The sequence below is a fragment of the Meleagris gallopavo genome, chromosome Z, assembly GCF_905368555.1.
Source record: "Meleagris gallopavo chromosome Z, MGAL_WU_HG_1.1, whole genome shotgun sequence".
In the NCBI taxonomy this organism is placed as follows: Eukaryota; Metazoa; Chordata; class Aves; order Galliformes; family Phasianidae; genus Meleagris; species Meleagris gallopavo.
In genome coordinates, this window is record NC_139435.1 from 19,545,967 (window position 1) to 19,556,212 (window position 10,246).

A 10,246-nucleotide genomic window follows, 5' to 3' on the forward strand; every position below is an offset into this window, starting at 1 on the left:
CCCTAGTCAGTGTGTTTACTCTCTGCAGTACATAAAGGGATTTGTATAAAGTTTTTAAATATGATGAAGTTTTAAATATGTAATATGAAATAGTTTCATATTATTAACTATTTCTGAGCTATAAAGCCAATAATTAAAGCATGAGTATGAGATTAAGAATGCAAATGTTTATGAATCAGAAGGTCTTCCAATGTGGAGAACAGCAATCATTTAAATGAGACACCTCTTAGGTGGATCAAAAAGAATTTAGTAAGCTTTAATATGGCACTGGCCCAACTGAAATAAAAGGTTTTATCTTCTTATGATTCTGTGGGTTTATTAATTCTGTTTCTATTCCAATCTAAGATTCATTACTAAAAAAGCCCAACTCAAATTAATTCTGTATCACAGCAGCACAATGCCACTGATGCAAACCTTCGCAGCAGAATGGAAGATAGGACCCAATAACTTAATATACACATTTTTTCCAACGTTTTGTAAAATATTTATAATTTTTTTGCTGTATTTACTCAAAAAGTTTTTATATAGTTCCTTGATTTAATTGCAATATATACTAGAATAGCCTTTGATAACAAGCCTTTGATTCAGTCTTCTAAAATGAATGTTTTTATCTTATATGACATGAAAATTGTTATTCTACATAATATATATTAGCCTTCAATCACGTGTTCTGCATTCAAGACAGGCTTTTGAAGCACTGTCCTCATCTCTTTCAGTAAGGTTTTAATATGGTTTCTTTTATCATCCAGAATATAAAGGAATTATTGTTGTCAGAAGCTGACTTTATTTTGCTTTCCAAAAGTTATCACTCTATATTTATGCACTTTCCGTTTCTTACCATCCAGTAATAGCCTGACCCAATTGCCAGTAGTTTCATTGCTGATGTGCATAGACATGCTCTTGGTTGGCAATGCTGCACCGGTGCTTGTTGTCATGTTTTGGCTTTCCCTGGCAGAGTGGGTTCTTCATGACACACAGGAGGAAAACTGGATGATTGCAGTGCAAGATGAGTGTTACATGCTGCAGGGCAGCAGAGACGAGGCCTCTCCCATGAAAACAGTATTCATCATTGCCATCCAAGCACTTTTTTTTCCACAGCTCTGAACACATTTGCAACCACACCAGCACAACATATCCTCCAGTAAGGTCATTACTGAATTATCTCTGTTCAAACCACAGCTGGGCAGTGGTGCCGCTGGAGAAGATTCCTCATCAGTTTCTTATCAGATAGCCTGTGCACATGGATGATGCAGAGTAGTCAGCAATCATGCAGCATGGAGAGACATAAGTTAGAATCAGAAGGACAGGTGGAGGGACATGTTCAAGCTGAAGAGTGAAAAAAGATGAGCAAGGAATCAAGGTAGGAAAATGATCTGACTACAGATGAAGTTGCACATGTTCAGCCTGCTTCTGAATTAAAACTGTGGATGCGACCATGAAGAGCAGAGAAGAGGTTGTGGAGCTCAGGGTGGGAGAATGAATAAACATAACCAAAGAGCTTCAGCTGAAAGAGATGTAGACTATGTAATTTTCCCAGAAATAGTGTAATTTTACACACAACAGCTATGTAAAACCTTATGCAGACAAAGCAGGGAGCTGCTGAGTGCTACAGCAACCCAAAGACAGCCCCAAGGCAAGGTGGAGGATCAACCACGGTTAGTTGCTGTGACATGTGTCAGTAATACAGAAAAAAAGGCCTTCCTCAGGTCAAATAAGTCACATTTGAAATGCCCCTTAACACCCTATGCAGAAGCATTTCAACACAGCATTTGCTAGTGGGATCTTTATATCTTGTCTTACAGCATCTCCTGTTGACACAGGAATAGGAAAGCAATTCAGAGAGTATTTCTGATATAACTTTTGATCCTTCCTTTTCGTCTGTTGTATAACTCAAAAGTGATGTACTCCTGTATTTCCTGCTATAAATTGGTAAAACGGAATCACCTATGATAAATGTGTATAATCATAAAATGTGTTCCCTTTCTCACCCTTCAAAGTTAGCAACAAAACAAAAACAAAGAAATCCCTCGGGAAATAAACAAAAAATCCAACAAACAAATCTGAAAATCATTTCTCCAAAGGTTTCCCTTTGGGAAAAAAAGGACACAATGAAGAACATTACTTATACAGATTCTTCTTAAATTGTTAAATTATTAATAATAACAAAAATTGGAAAGTAGCACCTTTATTAGAAAGACTTTGGTGTGTTAAAATAATGGGAACTATAATTTTTACAGCTGTGTACAGTACGTACAGAAAAGTAATAGCTCTCTCCGTTAATTTTTAAATCATTCTCTATCCTTATTCAAGGTGCTATTTTTTAGACAGCATCATTTGTATGGAAGCTATAATGTTGCTTGCTGTGTAATAGAAAGAGGTGAGAAAAGAGAAAAATAGGGCCCAAATCATGTTCCCACCAAATTAATGGAAGTTCATTCCATTGTCTTTTAATGGAAGAAAAACATTGAAACACAAAAGTCTATAATTTTAGGTCAGTAAACATTGAAAAAATCAAGTATGACACAAAGTTTAGCAGTAGAAGATTGTTTGCTCAAGTGACTTCTATAAATAATCAATCTACTTTCATTTACGGAATCAGAGAATCACAGAATCACCAAGGTTGGAAAAGACCTACAAGATCATCCAGTCCAACCATTCACCTATTACCAATAGCTCCCACTAAACCATGTCCTTCATCACAAAATCTAAACATTCCTTAAACACCTCCAGGGATGGTGACTGCACCACATCCCTGGGCAGCCCATTCCACTGCCTGACCACTCTTTCAGAAAAGCAGTATTTCCTGACATCCAGCCTGAGTCTCCCTTGGCAGAACTTGAAGCCATTCCCTCTAGTCCTATCAGTTACACAAGAGAAGAGGCTGACCCCCAGCTCACTACAGCCTCCCTTCAGGTAGTTACAGAGAGCAATAAGGCCTCCCCTGAGCCTCCTCTTCTCCAGGCTGAACAATCCCAGCTCCTTCAGCTGCTCCTCATAAGGCCTGTGCTCCAGACCCCTCACCAGCTCTGTCGCCCTTCTTTGAACACGTTCCAGGGCCTCAGTGTCTTTCTTGCAGCGAGGGGCCCAAAACTGCACACAGTACTGGAGGTGCGGCCTCACCAGAGTTGAGTACAGGGGGACAATCACTTCCCTGTTCCTGCTGGCAGCACTGTTTCTGATGCAAGCCAGGATGCCGTTGTCCTTCTTGGCCACCTGGGCACACTGCTGGCTCATGTTCAGCCGAGCATCAATTAATACCCCCTGGTCCATTTCCTCTATGTAGTCTTCCAGCCACTCCGCCCCAAGCCTGTAGCGTCACCTGGGGTTGTTGTGGCCAAAGTGCAGGACCCGGCACTTGGTCTTGTTGAACCTCATCCCATTGGCTTCAGCCCAGCTATCCAGCCTGTCCAGACCCTCTGTAGGGCCTCGCTACCCCCAGGCAGATCGACACTTCCAGCCAACTTGGTGCCATCTGCAGCCTTACTGAAGGTGCACTCAGTGTCCTCATCCAGGTCATCAATAAAGATGTTGAAGAGGACAGTCCCCAGCACCAACTACTGGGGAACACCACTGGTTGCCAACTGGATTTACCTCCACTCACTACCACTCTCTGGGCCCGGCCTTCCAATCAATTCCTTACCAGCCAAGATGTACCTGCCCAAGCCACAGGCTGCCAGCTTCTGCAGGAGAATACTGTGGAAGACAATGTCAAAGGCTTTGCTGAAGTCTACATAGACTACATCAACAGCCTTTCCCTCGTCCACCAGATGGGTCACTAGATCGTAGAAGGAGATCAGGTTGGTCAAGCAGGACCTGCCCTTGGTGAACCCATGCTCATTAGGCCTGATCCCCTGGTTGTCCCACACATGCTGCGTGATCTCCCTCAAGACAATCTGCTACATAACCTTCCCTGGCACCAAGGTCAGTCTAACAACCCTTCTTGTAGATGAGAGTCACATTGACAAGCCTCCAGTCTTCTGGGATCTCACCAGTCAGTAAGGAGCACTGGTAGATGATGGAAAGTAACTTGGCTATCACTTCTGCCAGTTCCCTCAGCACTCTTGGGTGAATCTCATCCAGCCCCATGGACTTGTGATAGTCCAGCTGGAGTAGTAGGTCACTGAGTGTGTCCTCCCGAATCATGGGTGGTTCTGTCTGCACTCCAGTCGAGACTACCAGGTCAGAGTGTGGAGTACCCTGAGGATAACTGGTCTGCCCTTTAAAAACAGACGTAAAGAAGGCATTCAGAACCTCTGCCTTTTCCTTATCCTTAGTGGTCACATTCCCAGCCTCATCCAGTAAAGAATGGAGAGTCTCCTTAGTCCTCCTCTTACTGTTGATATATTTGTAAAAGAGTTTCTTGTTCCTTTTTACCCCCAGCAGCCAGGTTGAGTTTAAAACTAGTATTTCAAGATACCATGTAATTTAATATTTTTAACTCATTTCTCCTTCTGTCTATAATGGTACTGCCTGGTCAGTTATAATAATAATATAGTGAGTTCTGAGCAAAACTGAAAGTTGCTGAATTCAGACTTTCTGAAGTAAAAGGAGTTAGAAAAATAGTTTTTTACCAGTGAGAGAGATTTTGTATATAATGATGCTATTTGTAATCAGGTAGGTTAATCTGCTAATGTGAATCCTTCAACAACCTGTCTCGCTGGGAAAAAAATCACTAAGAAAGATTTAAGTTACTTCTTCATTTTTTAATCAGAAACGTTAGTGATTGAAGAGCATCTGAATGTATTTGCACAGTGGGAGGTAGAAAAGATCTGATTAACTGTGGTGGTCTTTGTAACAAGTGTCAGACCACACTCCCTAGAGAAGTTTCTGCCATATGTATCTTTGGATATGCAATCCTGCCCAGCGCTTACATGGGACTGACCTCAGCTCTGTAGCTCTGATGGATACAGCTGCTTCACTGCCTTTCTGGCCTAAAACTGCTGTCAAGCACCACCACAGCAAGGTCAACTTCTCTGCACAGCCTCCTCTCTTTCTCTCCTTGTTTCCTCACAACAAATCTCTGCACAGGCACCACAAATGCATCCCCCAGCTAATCCATGCAGCAGTTAGTCAAAGCTACCTAGAGAGATGCTGCTGAGAGTATTGTCAATTGATGTTGTAGTTAAAACCTATCAACAAAAGAAGATGGCCCAGTTATGTTCAGAAGTGATCAGTCGTACCACCACAGACATTGCAGCAGATGTTAATGAAACAGTGCTTAAAAGAAATCAGGAAAAGACTGAGTAAGTAAGATGATAATTATACTATATCAACCAATTACGAAATGATCAGATTTTGCAACTTGGTTGCAAAATCCAGGCAAAAGTGGTAACCCACATTTGCAAACACTTCTGGAGTGACTATTTTCCCACTTAATTAACATTATTTACGTAAGCAAACTCAAATAATATTCAAACAACACTCATAATGTAGGCACATCTGGGTTATAAAATACACGAGCAAGTAACAGAAGCAACAAAAATACTGATTGGCACCACTGGCAGTTAAGTGATTCTTCAGATTTAAATTAGAGAGAGGTGCAAACTTTAAATTTGTTAACCAGAGATGTCTTTGATCACCGAGTGAGCATCCTACACAAGAGGAGTATTTAGAGCTGTGTCCCACATATGGCTCCTTAGCAGCTATCCCTTGGAGAAAAGAAATCTCTCCCACATTTGAAAAAACAACACAATTCTACACAAGTTTTGAAAAGCTTATTTGAATACAGATCTTAATTTGATTCTAATCTATTACTTCTAAAAACATTCAGAAAGGCTAACCTTCTTCTGTATCTGTCAGGCAACAGGTCCTTTAAATGTAGTGGATATCTCAGGCAGTTATAAAGGAAGTTCTAAGTATCTTATAGGAGCCATGAACAGTCCATGGGAAGCAGAATAATCAGCCTCCAAATGAAGGTCCTTTTCAGATCAGAACAGTCAGAGCTGATTAAATCATTCTTGGTTGACTGGAATTGTCTAAGCATCCAACAAATAAAAGTAAAAAGCAGTTTAATAGGACACATGAACAAGATTTGACATATATACTTTTTTTTAGCTGATAAAAATTGGATGTTTGCAAATAGGTTGTGATTAACCAGACCTGACTGCACTTGAAAAACATAATGGTATTTCAGGATTTCTAACAAAGTTCTTGGGGTTTTTACTGCATTTCTGATGAGCACATTTTTGTGGTGAAGTTCCATTGAAGGTGATGGCAACATCCTTTGGGACAGGAGTTTTTTGCTAATCTGTATGCAGTCTAGACCAAATATGACAGTCACTGATGGACATCAATGAATATATGTTATGTCCAGAATCACAAAACTTATAAACACAACGTCAGGCATAAACATCAACAAGTTTAAGAGCACCATACATGTGACAAGATCTCCTTAACATTAGAGATGATATGGAAACAGCAGTATCTTCCTTGTGACCCTGATTCTTCCCTCTCAGAACTGCCCCATCTCTGCTTGAGCATTTTTGTCTCTCTAGGAGCATGAAGAAAGATGTGAAGTGACTGAATAGATAAAAGAGAGTTTTAAAGAAAAAAAAAAAACAGCAATATATAAAATCAGGAAATAAAACTCTCAAATTTTGCACAAGTGCCCTACTCTGCTTGACTTATAAGTCAAGGTTCCTTGTCCATAGCACAGAGCTATTCAAGAAGCCTGTTCCACCAAATATTTGTATCCGAAACCGTCTTAGATAATTTAATTCCCTACGTGCAGGAGACAGATCTTCTCTTCAGATCAAAGATTGAATTCAACTGAGATCAGTTTACTGACGGTGTCTGAAAACATACTGAGAGCATAAGGTGACATACGGTATATGAAATAGAAGATGCCAACAATTCAACACCAGTAATGTGGTTGGTTTAAAGATGGAATACAAATATTTTCAAATGGAGAAGTATTATTTTTTCTTAAGCAAGATGATGCAGTTCAGTTAAATGGGTAGGTTTGGGGACTTCACATTACTTCACCTGATCTGCCCAAGTAATAACCATCTCCAAATCAAAACAGGTCAGAGGCAAGGAGGCAGTGGTTCAGTCTGAAGGTGATGCTCTTCTAAGGTTCATTGAATCATCCTTATTTTCCATACTTTCTTAAACCCTCTCTGCAGTACAAATGCCCCAATTTGTTTCACTCTGCTCTCAGGAGCCATCGACTCTCTCTGCCCCTGCTAACTGCCAGATCTCCTCTCTTCTCAGTACCTTCTCCTATTTCAACCATTTCTTTATCTTTGCCCCTGCTTAGCAAAGGGATGGAAAATAGTCTATTAGTTGGGAACATTATTGAGGAGACAGACACATGTCCCTGGATCATGCAAGGCTCGATGTCTTATGAAACCTTGCTAAGAAATTGAATGTTTGATGCTTTTTCTTATCAAATACTTTGTGTGCATCTAGTGTAGCACTCATGATGATTACAATAGCACAAGCGACATTGCTGCATCTGCTATCTGTCTGAAGAACTAAAGTTTGCCTCCACCCTTTTTACATTGCTGCCATGTATGTATCAACTCATAACAAGCAGTGCTACACAAGCCTCTAACTTAGTATGTCAAACACCTTCTAGATGAATCTTGGACTTTACTTACACAACATTTTCATAGTTTACACTGAACTGACTTGCCCTGGCTGGTACAAATCTCTGCACAATCTTTGCACTCCAGTTTGGGTTAGATATGAGATAAAACAAGGAAACACTCCCATAAGCCTGCGTGGAGCAGTTTTAAGTATGGCTTTTTAGCACTCCACTGCACTTTAAAAACTCATTGATGATATCCCTAAACTGATGTAGGTGCTGAAATGAAAGGGGTGTTCCAACAGCTAAGCTACAGTGTTTTAAAGAAATTATCAATGTTGTTATAAGGCTGAAGGTACATGAGACTTGATTCACACTAGAAAAATCTATTTATTTTTAGAAACTCACCATACATGCCAAGCCTAGCAAATGGTATTTGAATTTGTTACATACATGCTTGCTGTATGATGAAGGACAGTTTTCTGAATGCAGTGATCAGAAACCACTGAACAGTTCTTCAGCACTGTTTTTCTCAGAGGCTGTTTGTGCTTTCACACAAATTATACAATCTTTTATTTGTTGCAATTTCTTTTCCCTTTGTTCTGGGAGATTGTCCTGTTGTGCTTCATTGACACTCAGAAACCACAAGGGCTCACAGAGCTTCCTGTCTCCTAAGGGGCTTCCAGTCATGCAGCAGTCATTCCAGCCAGGTTCTTCATGAATCCAGATCCGGAGCTCCTCTTTTCCAGGGAGCTACACCTCTCAGGGAAGAGGGGAAGAGCAGTTACTCCTCTTCTGCTTTTCCATCTGCTTTCCACGAGTTCTTCCACAAGTCCCATTGACAAAAAAAAAAAAAAAAAAAAAAAAGGAAGAAGTCACTGCAGAAGCAAAGCTGCCAACTAAACAACAGATTTAGTGGAATTTGCAAAAAAAAAAAAAAAAAACAAAAAAAAAAACCCACCTAGTTGTTGTCACAAGATAACCATACTCCTCTTTGCCTGTGCCAGTTCTGCGATAGAAGATCTGTATTAAGTTTGTATCATTTTTCTCAGCTATTTGTAGCCTGGCTGTCTGCTGTGGGATAGACTTTGAATATTATGGTACAGTATATAGTGAAATTGGAGGTTACTAAATATATTTTAAGGAGGTACCTTCCAATGTATTCTGATCTTTAACAAAGGAGCTGAAGCCTCAGGTTCAAATGCTACCTGAAAGTAAATAGTTGTCTATTTGCCCTTGCCTGACAGCAACCACATACATAGCAGGGCTGGTTGAATATAGTGAGATGTTTTTCGTGGAAACCAGGTGAAAAAATAGCATAGAAAATAGCCAAAGGGGACAGCAGAGGAAATTGAATGATAGTGATAGGTAGCTGCTAATTACCAATCAAAATTTAATTGAGATAAACAGCTGTTATTCTTTCACAGTTACAAACGAGCTGAGGAAAGTACAAAGATCAACCAGGCTGAACAGCAGCTTTTTCTAACATATGCAAAGTGAAACTGTATTAGTGCACCATGTGCAGACAGCAAAACCAAGAGAGGCCCAACAGACAGACAAGTTGGGAAGATTAGAAGAAAGGAGACAGATTGTCACTCTGTAGAAATCTGAGCGCAGAAAGTCCACTGTGTAGAATACAGGGGATCAAACTCCAAAAGACTGAGAAGCTAGTAAGGACAAGACAGAAATTATAAACTCTACAGGCATAAAGAGAGCTAGTAATTGTAATTGATAAAATAAAGAGCAAACAAGCTTAAGCCACTAAAGGTTTGTAAATCCTCAGATGATACCTGAAATCCACCTAGTATAGTGCTTTTATTAAAGGTTAATTAAGGTAAGGTTCCCTGACTTGCTCCCTGTACTTGGCCTCAGGCCCTACCAATGGTGGGACATACATAAATAGCAAGTGCTGAGTGAACGAGGTCTCAGAGTGAACTCCAGAGCCTCTCACTATGAGAAGTAATAGAAGAAGGTACAAGTCAAGCATGACAGTCTGGGGATGTGGGGGACAGGATAGCTAGATAGGGCTGAAGGACCTGGTGGAGGAAAGCATCAAGCAGATCTAATATTTCTTGAACAAGCACACGTATGTGAAGCAAACTAACCTCCTGGGCTTGCCTGACAGTGTGGCCGGGTAGAAACAGAAGATGAGGCTTGAAGACAATTCCAAGCTGGATGATGCACAGAATGAGTCTCCACTCTGTGCTTTAAAGGAAAGCTTGACAGCGCTCGCTAGAAGGGATATGACAGTGGTTAAAGCCACCTCTGTTTTAAAACTTAGGCTCAGGCTGGGTTCCTATTTCTGCCACAAGATGCATTCCAGCCTTTCACAATCATTCATGATTTATTTCTGGTCTACCCAAGAGCAGATCTCAGATTCAGTTTCTGCACAAGAAGAAAAGAAGACTGGTGGTGAGGGTAAGCCACACAGGACCAGAAGTGCCTTTTTTGGTATTGTTCTGTTCCTCAGAATAATCATTTCTTTCAGCTAGTGCCTATTTGTGATGGTCTAACTCTTGTAAGTTAGAGCTTTAATTGCCACAGAAATGTCAATTCAAGAAGTCACCTCCCTAACCCACACTGCGATACCAGCCAGTCCCTGGGGCTGACTAGAGCTTGTGCAACATGTTTACCATGATTCTTTCTGCCCTCTGAGAAAGACAAATGAAGGGAACAGTCCTGTCCCTGTCTTTGGGTGTTGGTCGCACCTGAAGCAGT

The 10,246-nt window shown here is 40.6% G+C and overlaps 1 long non-coding RNA gene across 1 annotated transcript; it reads right to left on the reverse strand.

Annotated features, from left to right (window-relative positions):
- Positions 1-7,931: 7,931 nt before the first annotated feature.
- Positions 7,932-9,812, reverse strand: LOC146542151 (uncharacterized). The gene is made up of 3 exons (XR_014880550.1): positions 9,634-9,812; positions 8,490-8,537; positions 7,932-8,335 (listed from the first exon to the last, which is right to left on the reverse strand). It is a non-coding gene; the product is annotated as an uncharacterized LOC146542151 (long non-coding RNA).
- Positions 9,813-10,246: the final 434 nt, after the last annotated feature.